The sequence below is a fragment of the Lepidochelys olivacea genome (assembly GCF_965140295.1).
Source record: "Lepidochelys olivacea isolate rLepOli2 genome assembly, chromosome: 4".
In the NCBI taxonomy this organism is placed as follows: domain Eukaryota; kingdom Metazoa; phylum Chordata; order Testudines; family Cheloniidae; genus Lepidochelys; species Lepidochelys olivacea.
Window position 1 is genome coordinate 129992122 of NC_140414.1, and position 15326 is coordinate 130007447.

Below are 15326 nucleotides of genomic sequence, written 5' to 3' on the forward strand. Positions count from 1 at the left end.
ATTTGTCTAACTTCAACTTCCAGTCATTGGATCATTTTATACCTGTCTCTATGTCAAATCTATATCTAGATCAAAGAGCTAAATATTTGTTTCCAGGTATTTATAGCCTGTTTATAAAGTCACCCCTTCGCCTTCTTTTTGTTAAACTAAATAGATTGAGCTCCTTGAGTCTACTGCTAACAGAGATGTTTTCTAATCCTTTAATCATTCTTGTGGCTCTTTTCTGAATCCTCTCCAATTTATCAACATCCTTCTTGAACTGTGGACACCAGAACTGGACACAGTATTGCCGCAATAGTTGCATCAGTGCCAAATACAGAGATAAAATAACCTCTCTACTCCTACTCGAGATTCTCCTGTTTATGCATCCAAGGATTGCATTATCCCTTTTTGCCACAGCATTGCGCTAGGAGCTCATATTCAATGATTGTCCACTGTGTCCACCCAAATATATTTCAAACTCACTGCTTCCGAGGATAGAGTCCCCTATCATGTAAGTGTGGCCTATAGTCTTTGTTCCTAGATTTATACATTTACTGTTAGCTGAATTAAAATGCATGTTGTTTGCATACGCTCAGCTTACCAAGAGATCCAGATTGTTCTGTATCAGTAACCTGTCCTTTTCATTATTTACTACTAACCCTAATTTTTGTGTCATCTGCAAACTTTATTGGTAATATTATGTTTTCTTCCAGGGCATTGATTAAAAACATTAAATACCCACTAAAAACACACCAGCTCAGTGATGATTCTTCATTTATGATTACATTTTGAGACCTATCAGTTAGGCTGTTTCTAATCCATTTAGTGCAGTGGTTCTGAAACTTTTCTGCATCACACCGCCTTTTTAATTTTTGAGAAACCCTCATGGCCCCCATCTCTCCTTTACCATCATCCAACACCCCCTGATCCTTGTCCCTGACCGTCCCCTCACGGGCCCCCTGCCCCCCTGGAACCCCACCCCCTATCCAACCCTCCCTGCTCCCTGTCTCCTGACTGCCTCAACCCCTATCCACACCCCTACCCCCTGACAGGCCCCCCGGGACTCCCATGCCTATCCAATTCCCCCTATCTCCTGACCACCCTCCCAGAACCTCCGCCCCATCCAACTGCTCCTTGTCCCCTGACTGCCCCCCTGGGACCTCCTGCCCCTTATCCAAACTCCCCGCTTCCTGCCCTCTTACCAGTCCACTCAGAGCGGCAGGACTGGCTTATTGGAAAGCCTGGGAGGTGGGCGGGCACAAGCCGCACTGCCTGCGCGGCGGCGTGGCTGCGGGAGAGGGTGGAGAGGAGAGGAGGGGGAGGGGCCAGGGGCTAGCCTCCCCTGCCAGGAGCTCAAGGGCCGGGTAGCCTCACGCCCTCCCTTGGAATTTCTTCACGCCCCCCCAGGGGGGCGTGCCCCCCAGTTTGGGAACCAATGATTTAATGTGTGCCATGTTAATTCTATAACATTCTAGTTTTTAAATCAAAATCACATGCAGTACCAAGTCATATGCTGGTATAGAAGTCCAAGTATATTACCTAGATGTGAAGCGTCTATGTAATAATCTAAGAATACTGAACTATATTAATTTTATATGTGTAGTATGTGACATGGTCAGTGAGGAAGTTATTATATAGTTATTTTGATTTATTAGTCTTTTCTGTATGAATGTATTGATCCAGCTTAATAGCGAGCTATTTGAAGAATAAGCAGGAACACAATACAATGACTGAGGAAAAACACCCCAGCACACACTTGAAAGACAATGAGGAAAACTATTAGTTTCAAGGATCATATATCCTGCTTCCAACTAAGGTGCAAGCCTTGTTTTGCCAGGACTGGGAGCCAAGAGATCCAAAGGATACTAAACACTTAAAAAGTCCCTCTGAACAGGAAATGGGAGTGGGGGGAGAGTGTCAGTTGCCAAGGGCTGTCCATGGCTTGTCTGGTCACTAGTGGCAATCATGGTTGATCCACAAAGCCTGGTCTGAGAGTGGGAGAATCACATGATTCTACCCTGGAAAAGGGAAAAACCTGAGGGGGGGGGGTGCACTCAGAGACCAGGAGGAATGATAGGTGCAGTTAGCCTGGTAACTGTTACCCTACAAAAGGCATGTAGGTCTGATCCAGGTTTTTTTCTTGTCTTTATTTCAGGATCTTATATGATGTCACCAGTAATACATCTGAAGAGCCTGGTGACTTATTAAGCAATTTGTATTTTATCTGTTGAATGGTTAAGCAACAGTAGAGCCCAATAAATTCTATATCTATATAGTACACAAGCTATATTATTTTTGTAAGTTCTAGAGGACAACATTATTTCAGGAAAACGAGTGGGTAATTTTATGATGTCTAAGATATGTAGTAACAGGTAATACATATTTTGAGAGAGGTTACATTTTGGTGTAATTGACAAAAATCAAACTGGGACAGGAACAAGGTAGTGGTAGGCTTTTAAACTTGTCCACAAAATAAGCTTTGCCCACTTGAAACACCAAAATGAGAGGCTGCTCTCAGTAGCAATATCATAGCTGGCCATTGAAATAAGTGGAGTAGTTCATGCCTTTCAGAGCTTCATTTCAAGATCTCTACAGACTCGGGCAGACATTGCTGAATCACTTTGCATTCAGTTTACATTTCAAGGTCTTCTTCTGAAACATATGGGTAAAGACTTCTTAAAAATAAACTAAAGCTAAGATTCTGGAGAACAAGATAGCTTGTGAGAGGAACAGTACCAGACTACTGCATAGCAGCCCAATTCAAACCCTATACTTGACTATGATCCTTTTAAAAGTAGTATTATACTTACTAGAGTTAGGCAAGTAGATAAACACACTTTCATAGTCATCCAGTCTAGAAGTTGTTAAATAGCTAAGTTGGTCTGGCAAAAGTATGGGGTGATGATATCAGAAGGCCAAAAACTGAGTTTCTAAATAAATTCTCTAACTTTTCTTGAAGTCCCTCCTGTTTTATACAAATTGAGATGGACATATTGATTGTCAAACAGGCTGCTTTCAGAGGCTCTGGGTGGCTGAGGGAGAGGCCCCAGTGATTATATTGAAAAAGGCTTGCAGAGAGAATAAATACTTTATGGCTGAATAATATTAAAACAATTTTTTGTACTTCTGTTTATTGTGGTCACATTTTTTCTCACTTAAAAGCCATTTTATAAAGTTGCACTACAGAGCATGGTCTCTATAGGCTTCAATAATATATTTTTTTAAAAAAATCATGTATATACAATGGGCACCTTGTGGCTTTGGTCACACTATTTTGATTATATCAGTCTCAGTCCCTGGTAGCTAGCACCTGATTACACTTCCGCCCTCCATCAGCATGACAGTGTTCATTGTGTAAATGCAGCATTCGTTTTATGAACGTCAATGGTGAAAGAAATTTTTAAGTGATATTCATGAAACCAAGAAAAATATGTATTAGACACTGCAACCATGAATCTTACTGTAAATATTCTACAGAAAGGACCCAAATAGCAATGTGCTATTGATGGCTGGACGTTGTCTGCTCTTTGTGTAATGAATATAAATACTTCACAATAGAAGAGAATGTCCCCCTCTTTTTTTCCATTTCCTATTTCAAAACTATGTTTCTCTGTTTTCACGTTACTGGAGCCCAGTAATGTGGAAAAGTGCTATTTGAGACAAGTATACCCTTAGTGTTAGCACCATATGCTATCATCCTAGAGACCTTGGTTCGTCTTTAGACTCTAATGTTGCAGCCTGGTGATATAGTTCTAGGTGTATTAATCAGGGTGGAAGACCTATTATATACTCAGTAGGTACCCAAACCATACTCACTGTTTTAGGAAGGCAAAGTCATTCAGGTACACGTATTTTGGCTGTTGTCAGTGTAAAGGAGATTCAAAGCTGGGCCTCTCACACTAGTAAATGAGGAGTAACATGACAAAAGTCAGTGATGGTGTAAAACTGGTGTAAGTGAGATCAGGATCTGGTCCTGAGTGTCTAGAGCTTCTTACTCTCCTCCCTTTCCCCTCCCCCCCAAATAAACAAAAAGCTGCTGTACCAAAGTATTCCTTTTCTACCATTTACTTGAATGGATAAGAATACAACCAACAAGACAAGATCACATTTCTCATTAGAAACTTACACTTCATAATCCTTTTTTTTAAAAACAGAAAAGTAGGATTTCTTCAAATTTTGTGTACTGTTATGACCTTCTTACAAACTAATTTGAACTGTGCTTTACAGTAAACAGATCAAATTAATACAATGCTTTTTGAAGCAGATTCATAGTTTTAAAGATTTTAACAGCTATTTTCCATGTGGCATCCTGATGGCTGGAATTCCAATGATTTTCCCATCTGGAATAAAACATTTATAGAGCTGAATTTTGTGACCGTCTATTTTTACCCTTTGACATTTTTAATTTGCCTTTGGGTGTAATTTTGTCACAGAAGAATGATCACTACAGTATAAATCTTAGGAAGTAACACCTTATCTTCAAAGGAATGTCTTGGTGTTAAGTTCCTTAAACCAGGAAAACAAATGTCTTATTCTGAAATGAACTACAAAGAAGTTCTGCTCACACAATTAACTCGTTTTGGTTTGGAAGGGAAAAAAGAACTTAAAAGTGATTTTTCTTGGTGTCAAGTACTGTAGATGCTTTGTAGAGAAATTTTTGGTGACATATATAATAAATGTGTAACTAAATTACATGATTCTCTCATACACCTGAGAGAAATAAGGAAATGAACTTTAACTTAGAAGTTGGAAAAGTGTTTAATGAATGTGACTTGAGCAGTAGTTTTTGGTGTTTTTTGTTTTTTTCACTGCTGAAGTATGAGGATAAAGTCTGGCTTAACTTATGAATAAATTAAATTTATCTGGCTAGTCCATAGTGAAAATGTGTCAACATTATAAAACTTTCATGCAGTTGGCTTACTACTTAGGAAATGTCCAGTCTAGTACTGAAATGTTAGGGTATCTTTGAACTAGTTCCAAAACTTCTTTGTTGGTGTGTTTTGTGCCTATTTAATTTCAATATGCCAGCTATCGTTGTGATATTTACACAATCCACTTTATAATTTTGGTACACACAAAATGTATTACGCCTCTGTCTCTTCTATCCAGACAGCATAGATTATATTATGTTAGGATTATTCAATATATAAAAGAACATTGCTAGGGTTGCAAAGTCAAGCACTCAGAAATTAGGAACTGCCAGAATTAAGATTTCTTGTGCAACTTCAATTTTGCCCCCTTCTGTGTATGAGTGACGAAACAGTCTTTAATTATGTAACCATGATATTTACCCCCTTCCGCCCCCAGGAGCCCTACCTTATTCAGTATCCAGAGTGAATGGTGCTTACTAAATGTGAGTGGAAGGGACCTCAATAGGTCATCTAGTCCAGTCCCCTGCACTGAGGCAAGACTAAGTATTATTTATACCCTCTCTGACAGGTGTTTGTCTAACTAGTTCTTAAAAACCTCCAGTGCTGGTGTCATAAATATAAAGGGAAGGGTAACCACCTTTCTGTATACAGTGCTATAAAATCCCTCCTGGCCAGAGACAAAATCCTTTCACCTGTAAAGGGTTAAGAAGCTAAGGTAACCTCGCTGGCACCTGACCCAAAATGACCAATGAGGGGACAAGCGGGGGAAAAGGCTTTTGTCTGTCTGTGTAATAATACCTTTGCTGGGAATAGATCAAAGATATAAGCCCTCCAACTCCTGTAACGTTAGTAAGTAATCTAGCTAGAAAATGCGTTAGGTTTTCTTTGTTTTGGCTTGTAAATTCGCTGTGCTGGAGGAAATGTGTATTCCTGTTTTTGTGTCTTTTTGTAACTTAAGCTTTTGCCTAGAGGGATTCTCTGTGTTTTGAATCTGACTGTCTGTAAGATTATCTTCCATTCTGATCTTACAGAGTTGTTCTCTTATCTTTTTTTTTGTTCTTCTAATAAAGTTCTGATTTTTAAGAATCTGATTGGGTTTTTTGAGTCTTAAAAATCCAAGGCTGGTTTGTGCTCATCTTGTTTGTTCTCAAGCCTCTCCAGGAAAGGGAGTGTAAGGGCTTGGGGGGATATTTTGGGGAAATAGAACTCCAAGTGATCCTTTCCCTGTTCTTTGTCTAAATCACTTGGTGGTGGCAGCATACTGTTCAAGGACAAGGCAAAGTTTGTGCCTTGGGAAAGTTTTTAACGTAAGCTGGTAAAAATTAGCTTAGGGGGTCTTTCATGTGGGTCCCCACATCTGTACCCCAGAGTTCAGAGTGGGGAGGGAACCCTGGCATCTGGTGATTCCACAACCCCCCTTGGTAATTTGTTCCAGTGCTTAACTACCCTTACAGTTAGGAAGGTTTTCCTAATGTCTAACCTAAATCTCCCTGGCTGCAATTTCAGACTCTTACTTCTTATTCTGTACTCAGCGGATAAGGAGAACAATTTGTCACCCTGTCCTTTATAACAACCTTTTACGTATTTGAAGGCTGTTATTATGCCCTCCCCCCTTCAGTCTTTTCTTCTCCTTACTAAACAAACCCAGTTTTTCCCAGTTTTCCCTCGTAGGTCTTGTTTTCTAGATCTTTAGTAATTTTTGTTGCTCTCCTCTGGACTTTCTCCCAGTTTGTCTTGGCTATATTTCCCTAGAAGGGAAGGTCATGTAAGACAATATCAACAATCTTTCTGAAGTTGAGATATATCATATCTACTGCTTCCCCCCATTCACAAGGCTTGTTATCCTGTCCAAGAAGGATATTAGGTTTGTTTAACGTGACTTGTTCTTGACAAATCCATGTTGATTGTTAGTTATCACATTATCTTCTAGGTGCTAACAAATTGATTGATTATTTGCTCCATTAGCTTTCCAGCAACCTAAATTATGCTGACTGGCCTATAATTCCTTAGCTTTTGCTTATTCCCCTCTTTATAGAAGGGTTCTATATTTGCCCTTTTTCTAGTCCTCTGTGATCTCTCCCATTCTCCGCAAGTTCTCAGAGATAATGGCTAGTGGCTCAGATCTCTTCAGCTAGTTCCTTAAGTATTCTAAGATGTATTTCATCAGGCCCTGCCAACTTGACAACATTTAACTTGTCTAAGTAATTCTTATCTTATTGTGTGACCCTAAGCCTTATTTACTGCATGCTAATCAAACCCTGCTACAAAGACAGAATTATTAATTTTCTCATGAACTTTTCCATGGTGCTCACCGCTACAGAATCTGAGTGTAAGATGAGGCTGTATTATTATCCACATTTTACAGAAGGAGGGCTGAGGCACAGGGAGTTAGGTATAAATTTATAAAGTGGGGTGGATTAGTGTTCTCTAATTTGGCTTATTATTATTATGCATCATTAAAAGACATGATCAGATGGCTTGTTGGAGCCAGACTAAGGAGGAGTTTAGTCTGTGAAAGAAGCTTATTAGAACATCTCTGAGGGTGAGATTTACCTGTATTAGGCTTAGACTTCTGTGGTTTTGTTTTATTTTGATTGGTAATTTACTTTGTTCTGTCTATTATTACTTGGAACCACTTAAATCCTACTTTTTATATTTACTAAAATCACTTTTTGCTTATTAATTAACCCAGAGCAAGTATTAATACCTGGGGGAGCAAATAGCTGTCCATATCTGTCTATCAGTGTTATAGAGAGTGGACAATTTATGAGTTTACCCTGTATAAGCTTTATACAGAGTAAAACGGAATTATTTGGGGTTTGGACCCCATTGGGAACTGGGTATCTGGGCACTGGAGACAGGAGCACTTCTTAAGCTGTTTTCAGTTAAGCCTGCAGCTTTTGGGGGACGTGGTTCAGACCTGGGTCTGTATTTGTAGGAGGCTAGCGTGTCTGGCTCAACAAGACAGGGTACTGAAATCCCAAGCTGCCAGGGGATTTCACAGCCACAGCCAGCTTCCTATAGCTCCCCTGACGTGCTTGCTTAATGTTCCACTAAAGGATCTACATTTCAAACAGAATGACAAATCTAATTTTTTTACTGTTAGTAGCTGGACATTGCACATTACTGGAAAAATTTGACTCCTTCTATGGAATTGTGGTGAAGTAAAATATGGACTATCATTTAAATGAAAAAGCTTTCACGCCAAGTATGTACACAAGAGAATTGCCAAAAAGAGGATTGGTATTTAGAATTTGGTCATCCCTTTTACCGTAGTCAGAGGAGGAGGGCTCCCCAGACAGCAAGCCAGAATCTTTAGCTAGGTTCTCTGAATATTAACCTGATCCTGAAGTAATGTACAATGTTGATGTTCTATTGTGATCTTGCCTTAATAAACAGTTTTTTAAAAAGTATCCACTGATTTTGGGTACTCAATTTGAGACACTTGTGGCCTGATTTTTCCAGAGTATGTAGCATTATATAGCACATTATATGTTCAAAGCACAGCTCCCATTGGCTTCAGTTGCAGCTGTGAATGCTCAGGATGTCGGCAAATCAGACTGCAGGATCTCAAGTCAGGCACCTAGAAAATGAGCTATGCACAGTTAGTGACCACCTGGTAAAAAGTTTGGTTTAAGTGACTTTTTCAGCATAGGAGCCCTTCAGAGCGGTCTCCATGTCATGCCCCCCAACACTCTCAGGCCCTTTCCCAGCCATTCCCAATTCCCCCTTCTTGTCATAGTCCCAGTCCCTTACCCAGTTAGTTCTAATTCTGTCCCCATGAGTCTCATCCAATCTGTTTATCTCCTCTTCAGCTTCCAGTCACGCCACCTGCCAACTTTTTCTGTCCCCACTGATTCCCAGTGGTAGTCTCCCTTCCTAATGCCTTCTACTCCCTGTCCCCCTCCTCTTTATCCCAGTTTCTTTGCCCAGTGAATCCCAGTTCTCCACCCATACCCTGGCTCCTCCTCAGATCAGTCTTGCCTCCCCTCCTTTCTTCTGCTCCACTGACTGCCCTCCCAGCACTGCCTTCTTATCCAATCTGTTTCCCCTCCCCAGTTTCCCTTGCTCTATTGGTTCCCAGCCTCAGTCTCCCACACTGGTTCCTAATCTGATCTCAGTCTCTTCCCCATCCCTACCCCATCTTCCTTTTCCTCCCCAGGAAACCTTACCCAGCCAGTCCCAGTCTCTGAGGAGATCAGACTACATGATCTTATGGGCCCTTCTGGCCTCAAAATCTGACTCCTCAAACCCCCCCAACCTCAGTTTGCCTCCCCACACCCAGCCTCTTTGCCCAACCTTTTTCTTTGATTGGCCTTCGTAATTTTTTACCCCCTCACAACTTTTTGTTAGAGACATCTGAATAGGCCTCGTGCTGAAATGGGTGAAGTCTGATGTCATAAATATAAAGGGAAGGGTAAACCCCTTTGAAATCCCTCCTGGCCAGGGGAAAGCTCCTCTCACCTGTAAAGGGTTAAGAAGCTAAAGGTAACCTCGCTGGCACCTGACCAAAATGACCAATGAGGAGACAAGATACTTTCAAAAGCTGGGAGGAGGGAGAGAAACAAAGGGTTTGTGTGTCTGTCTGTAGTCGTCTTGGCCGGGGACAGAACAGGAATGGAGTCTTAGAACTTTTAGTAAGTAATCTAGCTAGGTATGTGTTAGATTATGATTTCTTTAAATGGCTGAGAAAAGAATTGTGCTGAATAGAATAACTATTTCTGTCTGTGTATCTTTTTTGTAACTTAAGGTTTTGCCTAGAGGGGTTCTCTATGTTTTTGAATCTAATTACCCTGTAAGATATATACCATCCTGATTTTACAGGGGGGATTTCTTTATTTCTATTTACTTCTATTTTTTATTAAAAGTCTTCTTGTAAAACACTGAATGCTTTTTCATTGTTCTCAGATCCAAGGGTTTGGGTTTGTGGTCACCTATGCAAATTGGTGAGGCTTTTTATCCAACATTTCCCAGGAAAGGGGGGGTGCAAGTGTTGGGAGGATTGTTCATTGTTCTTAAGATCCAAGGGTCTGGGTCTGTAGTCACCTAGGCAAATTGGTGAGGCTTTTTACCAAACCTTGTCCAGGAAGTGGGGTGCAAGGTTTTGGGAAGTATTTTGGGGGGAAGGACGCGTCCAAACAGCTCTTCCCCAGTAACCAGTATTAGTTTGGTGGTGGTAGCGGCCTGTCCAAGGGGTAATATTTTGTACCTTGGGGAAGTTTTGACCTAAGCTGGTAAAGATAAGCTTAGGAGGTTTTTCATGCAGGTCCCCACATCTGCACCCTAGAGTTCAGAGTGGGGGAGGAACCTTGACATGGTGGCACAGTGGTGGGATTAACCTGAAATCATTTTGAGATCCAGTTGAGATTTTTTGAACTAGAAATACAGATTTTAAAAAGGAATTTTTAGGAAGTCCAGAAGGCAGCTTTGAAACTGAAAGCAGCTTGGTTTCTCTCTGCTTTGTGGCCAAGCAGAGACAAAAGGGGATTATCTTGTGAATTGCAGGTTTTCTTGCCTGGAGGCAGGGTACTTAACTCCTGCAGGGAAATTCACAGTCTTCCAACCCAGAGGTTTTTTTTTTTTCTTTTCTTCCTAAAAGTAAATAGGGGGTGTGTGCTCTACCCATTTGCCTGGAGACAAAAGTGGCAGGGTTTTTTTTTAGGATTTTGATTTTTTTTTTTGTTTTACAAGGAGCACAGGTTTGAAAAGAAATTTTTTTTTTTTCTTTGGGCTGGGTAAGCAGTTTTCCAAGTAGTTGGAGGTTTTTTGCTTTAATTTGGGCCCAGAGCAGAGACAAGGGAATTGTCTTTTTCTGTAGGCTGACAATCACTATCAGAGAATAGGTATTCTATTCCAGCACGGCAAAATTTTACAGCCAAGTTTTGTTTGTTTATTTCTAAACCTCGGGTGTAAAGTTAGTTAAAAACAGAGAGGTTAGAATGGCCAAATCCTCAGCTCGACTACAGCTGGAATTAGCCAAATTTCAGGCTGAGGAAAAACAAAGGGAACATGAAAGACAGATAGAACTCATGCGGCTGAAGGAGGAGGAGAAGGAAAAAGAGAGGAAGCATGTGGAGGAGATGGAGAGGATAAAGGCCCAGCAGAATATACCAACAAACCCTAGCAATCCTTCTCCAGGTACCACTTTCCATCCCAGAAGGTTCCCCACCTACAAGGCAGGTGATGATACTGAGGCCTTCTTAGAAAACTTCGAAAGGGCCTGCCTTGGGTACAACATCTCTACTGACCAATACATGGTAGAGCTGAGGCCGCAGCTCAGTGGACCCTTAGCTGAGGTGGCAGCTGAAATGCCTAAAGAACACATGAACAAGTATGAACTGTTTAAATCCAAGGCGAGAGTCAGAATGGGGATAACACCCGAGCAGTCTCGTCGGAGGTTCAGAGCCCTAAGGTGGAAACCAGACATGTCATTTACCCGACATGCCTACCACATTGTAAAACATTGGGATGCCTGGATATCAGGAGCAAGTGTTGAATCTCCAGTAAATTTGCCCTTCCTAATGCAAATGGAACAATTCTTAGAGGGTGTTCCTGAGGAAATAGAAAGATACATCCTAGATGGGAAACCCAAAACTGTAATTGAGGCAGGAGAGATTGGAGCCAGATGGGTGGAGGTGGCAGAGAAGAAGAAAACTGGTCGCAGTTGGAGCGGAGACCAGAAGGGACCACCCCAGACCACACCCTATTACCGGGAGCCGCCCAAAGCCCCACCTACCTCCCAAAGAACCCTCCAGACCCCTTATCGTCCCACCACCCCGTTCTCCAGCAACCCTCCTCGCCCCAGTGACCCGTCCGCTGGACGATGTTTTAAGTGTAACGAGCTGGGGCATGTAAAGGCCAACTGCCCCAAGAACCCCAACAGATTACAGTTCATTGCACCGGAATCACACCAGAGGTCCACAGGCCCAGATACCTCCCAGATACCCTTGGAGCGGAGGGAAACTGTGAGTGTGGGTGGGAAGAAGGTCACCGCGTGGAGGGACACCGGAGCACAAGTGTCAGCTATCCATGCTTCCTTAGTGGACCCCAATTTAATCAACCCAGAGATCCAAGTGACGATTCAACCCTTCAAGTCCAACTCTTTCAATTTGCCTACAGCCAAGTTGCCTGTCCAGTACAAGGGCTGGTCAGGAATGTGGACTTTTGCAGTCTATGATGATTATCCCATCCCCATGCTGTTGGGGGAAGACTTGGCCAATCATGTGAAGCAGGCCAAGAGGGTGGGAATGGTCACCCGCAACCAGGCTAAACAAGCCGTGAGGCCTAGCTCTGTTCCGGAAACTTCTATCAGGACCCAGTCAGAGGTGATGGACCTGGACCCCAGGCCAATGTCTGCAACAGCAGTAGTGGATCCAGTCCCAGAGACCCAGACGGAACCAGTCCCAGAACCGGAACCAGCCGAACAACCAACACCAGACCCCGTGTCAGCACTGAATCCAGTACTTGCAACCTCAACACCAGAGGGCCCCACCGAACCTGAACTGGCAGCAGCCGATAACCCTACACAAGAGGCTCAGCCGGAGCCTGAATCCCAACATAGTGCACCAGCGGAGAGCGGTTCACAGTCAACAGAAACAGCTCCATCCCCTATATCGCTTCCAGAGGGACCAAGCCTAGGTCCACAATCCCATGAGGAACTGATGTCTCCAGCATCAAGGGAACAGTTCCAGACCGAACAGGAAGCAGATGAAAGCCTCCAGAGAGCTTGGACGGCGGCACGGAGCAACCCACCGCCTCTCAGCTCTTCTAATAGATCCAGGTTTGTTGTAGAAAGAGGACTTTTATACAAGGAAACTCTTTCTGGGGGACACCAGGAAGACTGGCATCCTCAGAGACAGTTGGTAGTTCCAACTAAATACCGGGCCAAGCTCTTGAGCTTAGCCCATGATCACCCTAGTGGCCATGCTGGGGTGAACAGGACCAAAGACCGTTTGGGGGGGTCATTCCACTGGGAGGGAATGGGCAAGGATGTTTCTACCTATGTCCAGTCTTGTGAGGTGTGCCAAAGAGTGGGAAAACCCCAAGACCAGGTCAAAGCTCCTCTCCAGCCACTCCCCATCATTGAAGTTCCATTTCAGCGAGTAGCTGTGGATATTCTGGGTCCTTTTCCGAAAAAGACACCCAGAGGAAGGCAGTACATACTGACTTTCATGGATTTTGCCACCCGATGGCCGGAAGCAGTAGCTCTAAGCAACACCAGGGCTAAAAGTGTGTGCCAGGCACTAGCAGACATTTTTGCCAGGGTAGGTTGGCCCTCCGACATCCTCACAGATGCAGGGACTAATTTCCTGGCAGGAACTATGAAAAACCTTTGGGAAGCTCATGGGGTAAATCACTTGGTTGCCACTCCTTACCATCATCAAACAAATGGCATGGTGGAGAAGTTTAATGGAACTTTGGGGGCCATGATACGTAAATTCGTAAATGAGCACTCCAATGATTGGGACCTAGTATTGCAGCAGTTGCTCTTTGCCTACAGAGCTGTACCACATCCCAGTTTAGGGTTTTCCCCATTTGAACTTGTATATGGCCGTGAGGTTAAGGGGCCATTGCAGTTGGTGAAGCAGCAATGGGAGGGATTTACACCTTCTCCAGGAACTAACATTCTGGACTTTGTAACCAACCTACAAAACACCCTCCGAACCTCTTTAGCCCTTGCTAGAGAAAACTTACAGGATGCTCAAAAAGAGCAAAAAGCCTGGTATGATAAACATGCCAGAGAGCGTTCCTTCGAAGTAGGAGACCAGGTCATGGTCTTAAAGGCGCTCCAGGCCCATAAAATGGAAGCATCGTGGGAAGGGCCATTCGTGGTCCAGGAGCGCCTGGGAGCTGTTAATTATCTCATAGCATTCCCCACCTCCAACCGAAAGCCTAAGGTGTATCATATTAATTCTCTAAAGCCCTTTTATTCCAGAGAATTAAAGGTTTGTCAGTTTACAGCCCAGGGAGGAGACGACGCTGAGTGGCCTGAAGGTGTCTACTACGAAGGGAAATGTGCTGGTGGTGTGGAAGAGGTGAACCTCTCCATGACCCTTGGGCGTATGCAGCGACAGCAGATCCAGGAGCTGTGCACTAGCTACGCGCCAACGTTCTCAGCCACCCCAGGACTGACTGAACGGGCATACCACTCCATTGACACAGGTAATGCTCACCCAATTAGGGTCCAACCTTACCGGGTGTCTCCTCAAGCTAAAACTGCTATAGAACGGGAGATCCAGGATATGCTACAGATGGGTGTAATCCGCCCCTCTGAAAGTGCATGGGCATCTCCAGTGGTTCTAGTTCCCAAACCAGATGGGGAAATACGTTTTTGCGTGGACTACCGTAAGCTAAATGCTGTAACTCGCCCAGACAACTATCCAATGCCACGCACTGATGAACTATTAGAGAAACTGGGACGGGCCCAGTTCATCTCTACCTTGGACTTAACCAAGGGGTACTGGCAGGTACCGCTAGATGAATCTGCCAAGGAAAGGTCAGCCTTCATCACACATCTCGGGCTGTATGAATTTAATGTACTCCCTTTCGGGCTGCGAAATGCACCCGCCACTTTCCAAAGACTTGTAGATGGTCTCCTAGCGGGATTAGGAGAATATGCAGTCGCCTACCTTGACGATGTGGCCATATTTTCGGATTCCTGGGCAGACCACCTGGAACATCTACAAAAAGTCCTTGAGCGCATAAGGGAGGCAGGACTAACTGTTAAGGCTAAGAAGTGTCAAATAGGCCTAAACAGAGTGACTTACCTTGGACACCAGGTGGGTCAAGGAACTATCAGCCCCCTACAGGCCAAAGTGGATGCTATCCAAAAGTGGCCTGTCCCAAAGTCAAAGAAACAGGTTCAATCCTTCTTAGGCTTGGCCGGTTATTACAGACGATTTGTACCGCACTACAGCCAAATCGCTGCCCCACTGACAGACCTAACCAAAAAGAAACAGCCAAATGCTGTTCAGTGGACCGGAAAGTGTCAGAAGGCCTTTAACAAGCTTAAAGCGACACTCATGTCTGACCCTGTACTAAGGGCCCCAGACTTTGACAAACCGTTCCTAGTAACCACAGATGCATCCGAGCGTGGTGTGGGAGCAGTTTTAATGCAGAAAGGACCTGATCAAGAATTCCACCCTGTAGTGTTTCTCAGCAAAAAACTGTCTGAGAGGGAAAGCAACTGGTCAGTCACTGAAAAAGAATGTTATGCCATTGTCTACGCTCTGGAAAAGCTACGCCCATATGTTTGGGGACGGCGTTTCCACCTGCAAACCGACCATGCTGCCCTAAAGTGGCTTCACACCGTCAAAGAAACTAACAGAAAACTTCTTCGGTGGAGTTTAGCTCTCCAAGATTTTGATTTCGACATCCAACACATCTCAGGAGCTTCTAATAAAGTAGCTGATGCACTCTCCCGTGAAAGTTTCCCAGAATCAACTGGTTAAAATCGTCCTTGAGATGTGGAAA

The 15326-nt window shown here is 43.5% G+C and overlaps 1 protein-coding gene and 1 long non-coding RNA gene across 6 annotated transcripts in view; one reads left to right on the forward strand and one right to left on the reverse strand.

The window, feature by feature from the left end:
- The window catches only part of ZFYVE28 (zinc finger FYVE-type containing 28), a 308906-nt gene that overhangs the window by 110788 nt on the left and 182792 nt on the right, over positions 1-15326 (forward strand). The gene's annotated exons all lie outside the window — the stretch shown is intronic.
- Positions 1-15326, reverse strand: part of LOC311519310 — a 33890-nt gene that overhangs the window by 2325 nt on the left and 16239 nt on the right. For both annotated transcript variants that reach the window (XR_014711251.1, XR_014711252.1), the window contains exon 2: positions 3799-3881. This is a non-coding gene — a long non-coding RNA (uncharacterized lncRNA). The remainder of the gene's footprint in view (positions 1-3798; positions 3882-15326) is intronic.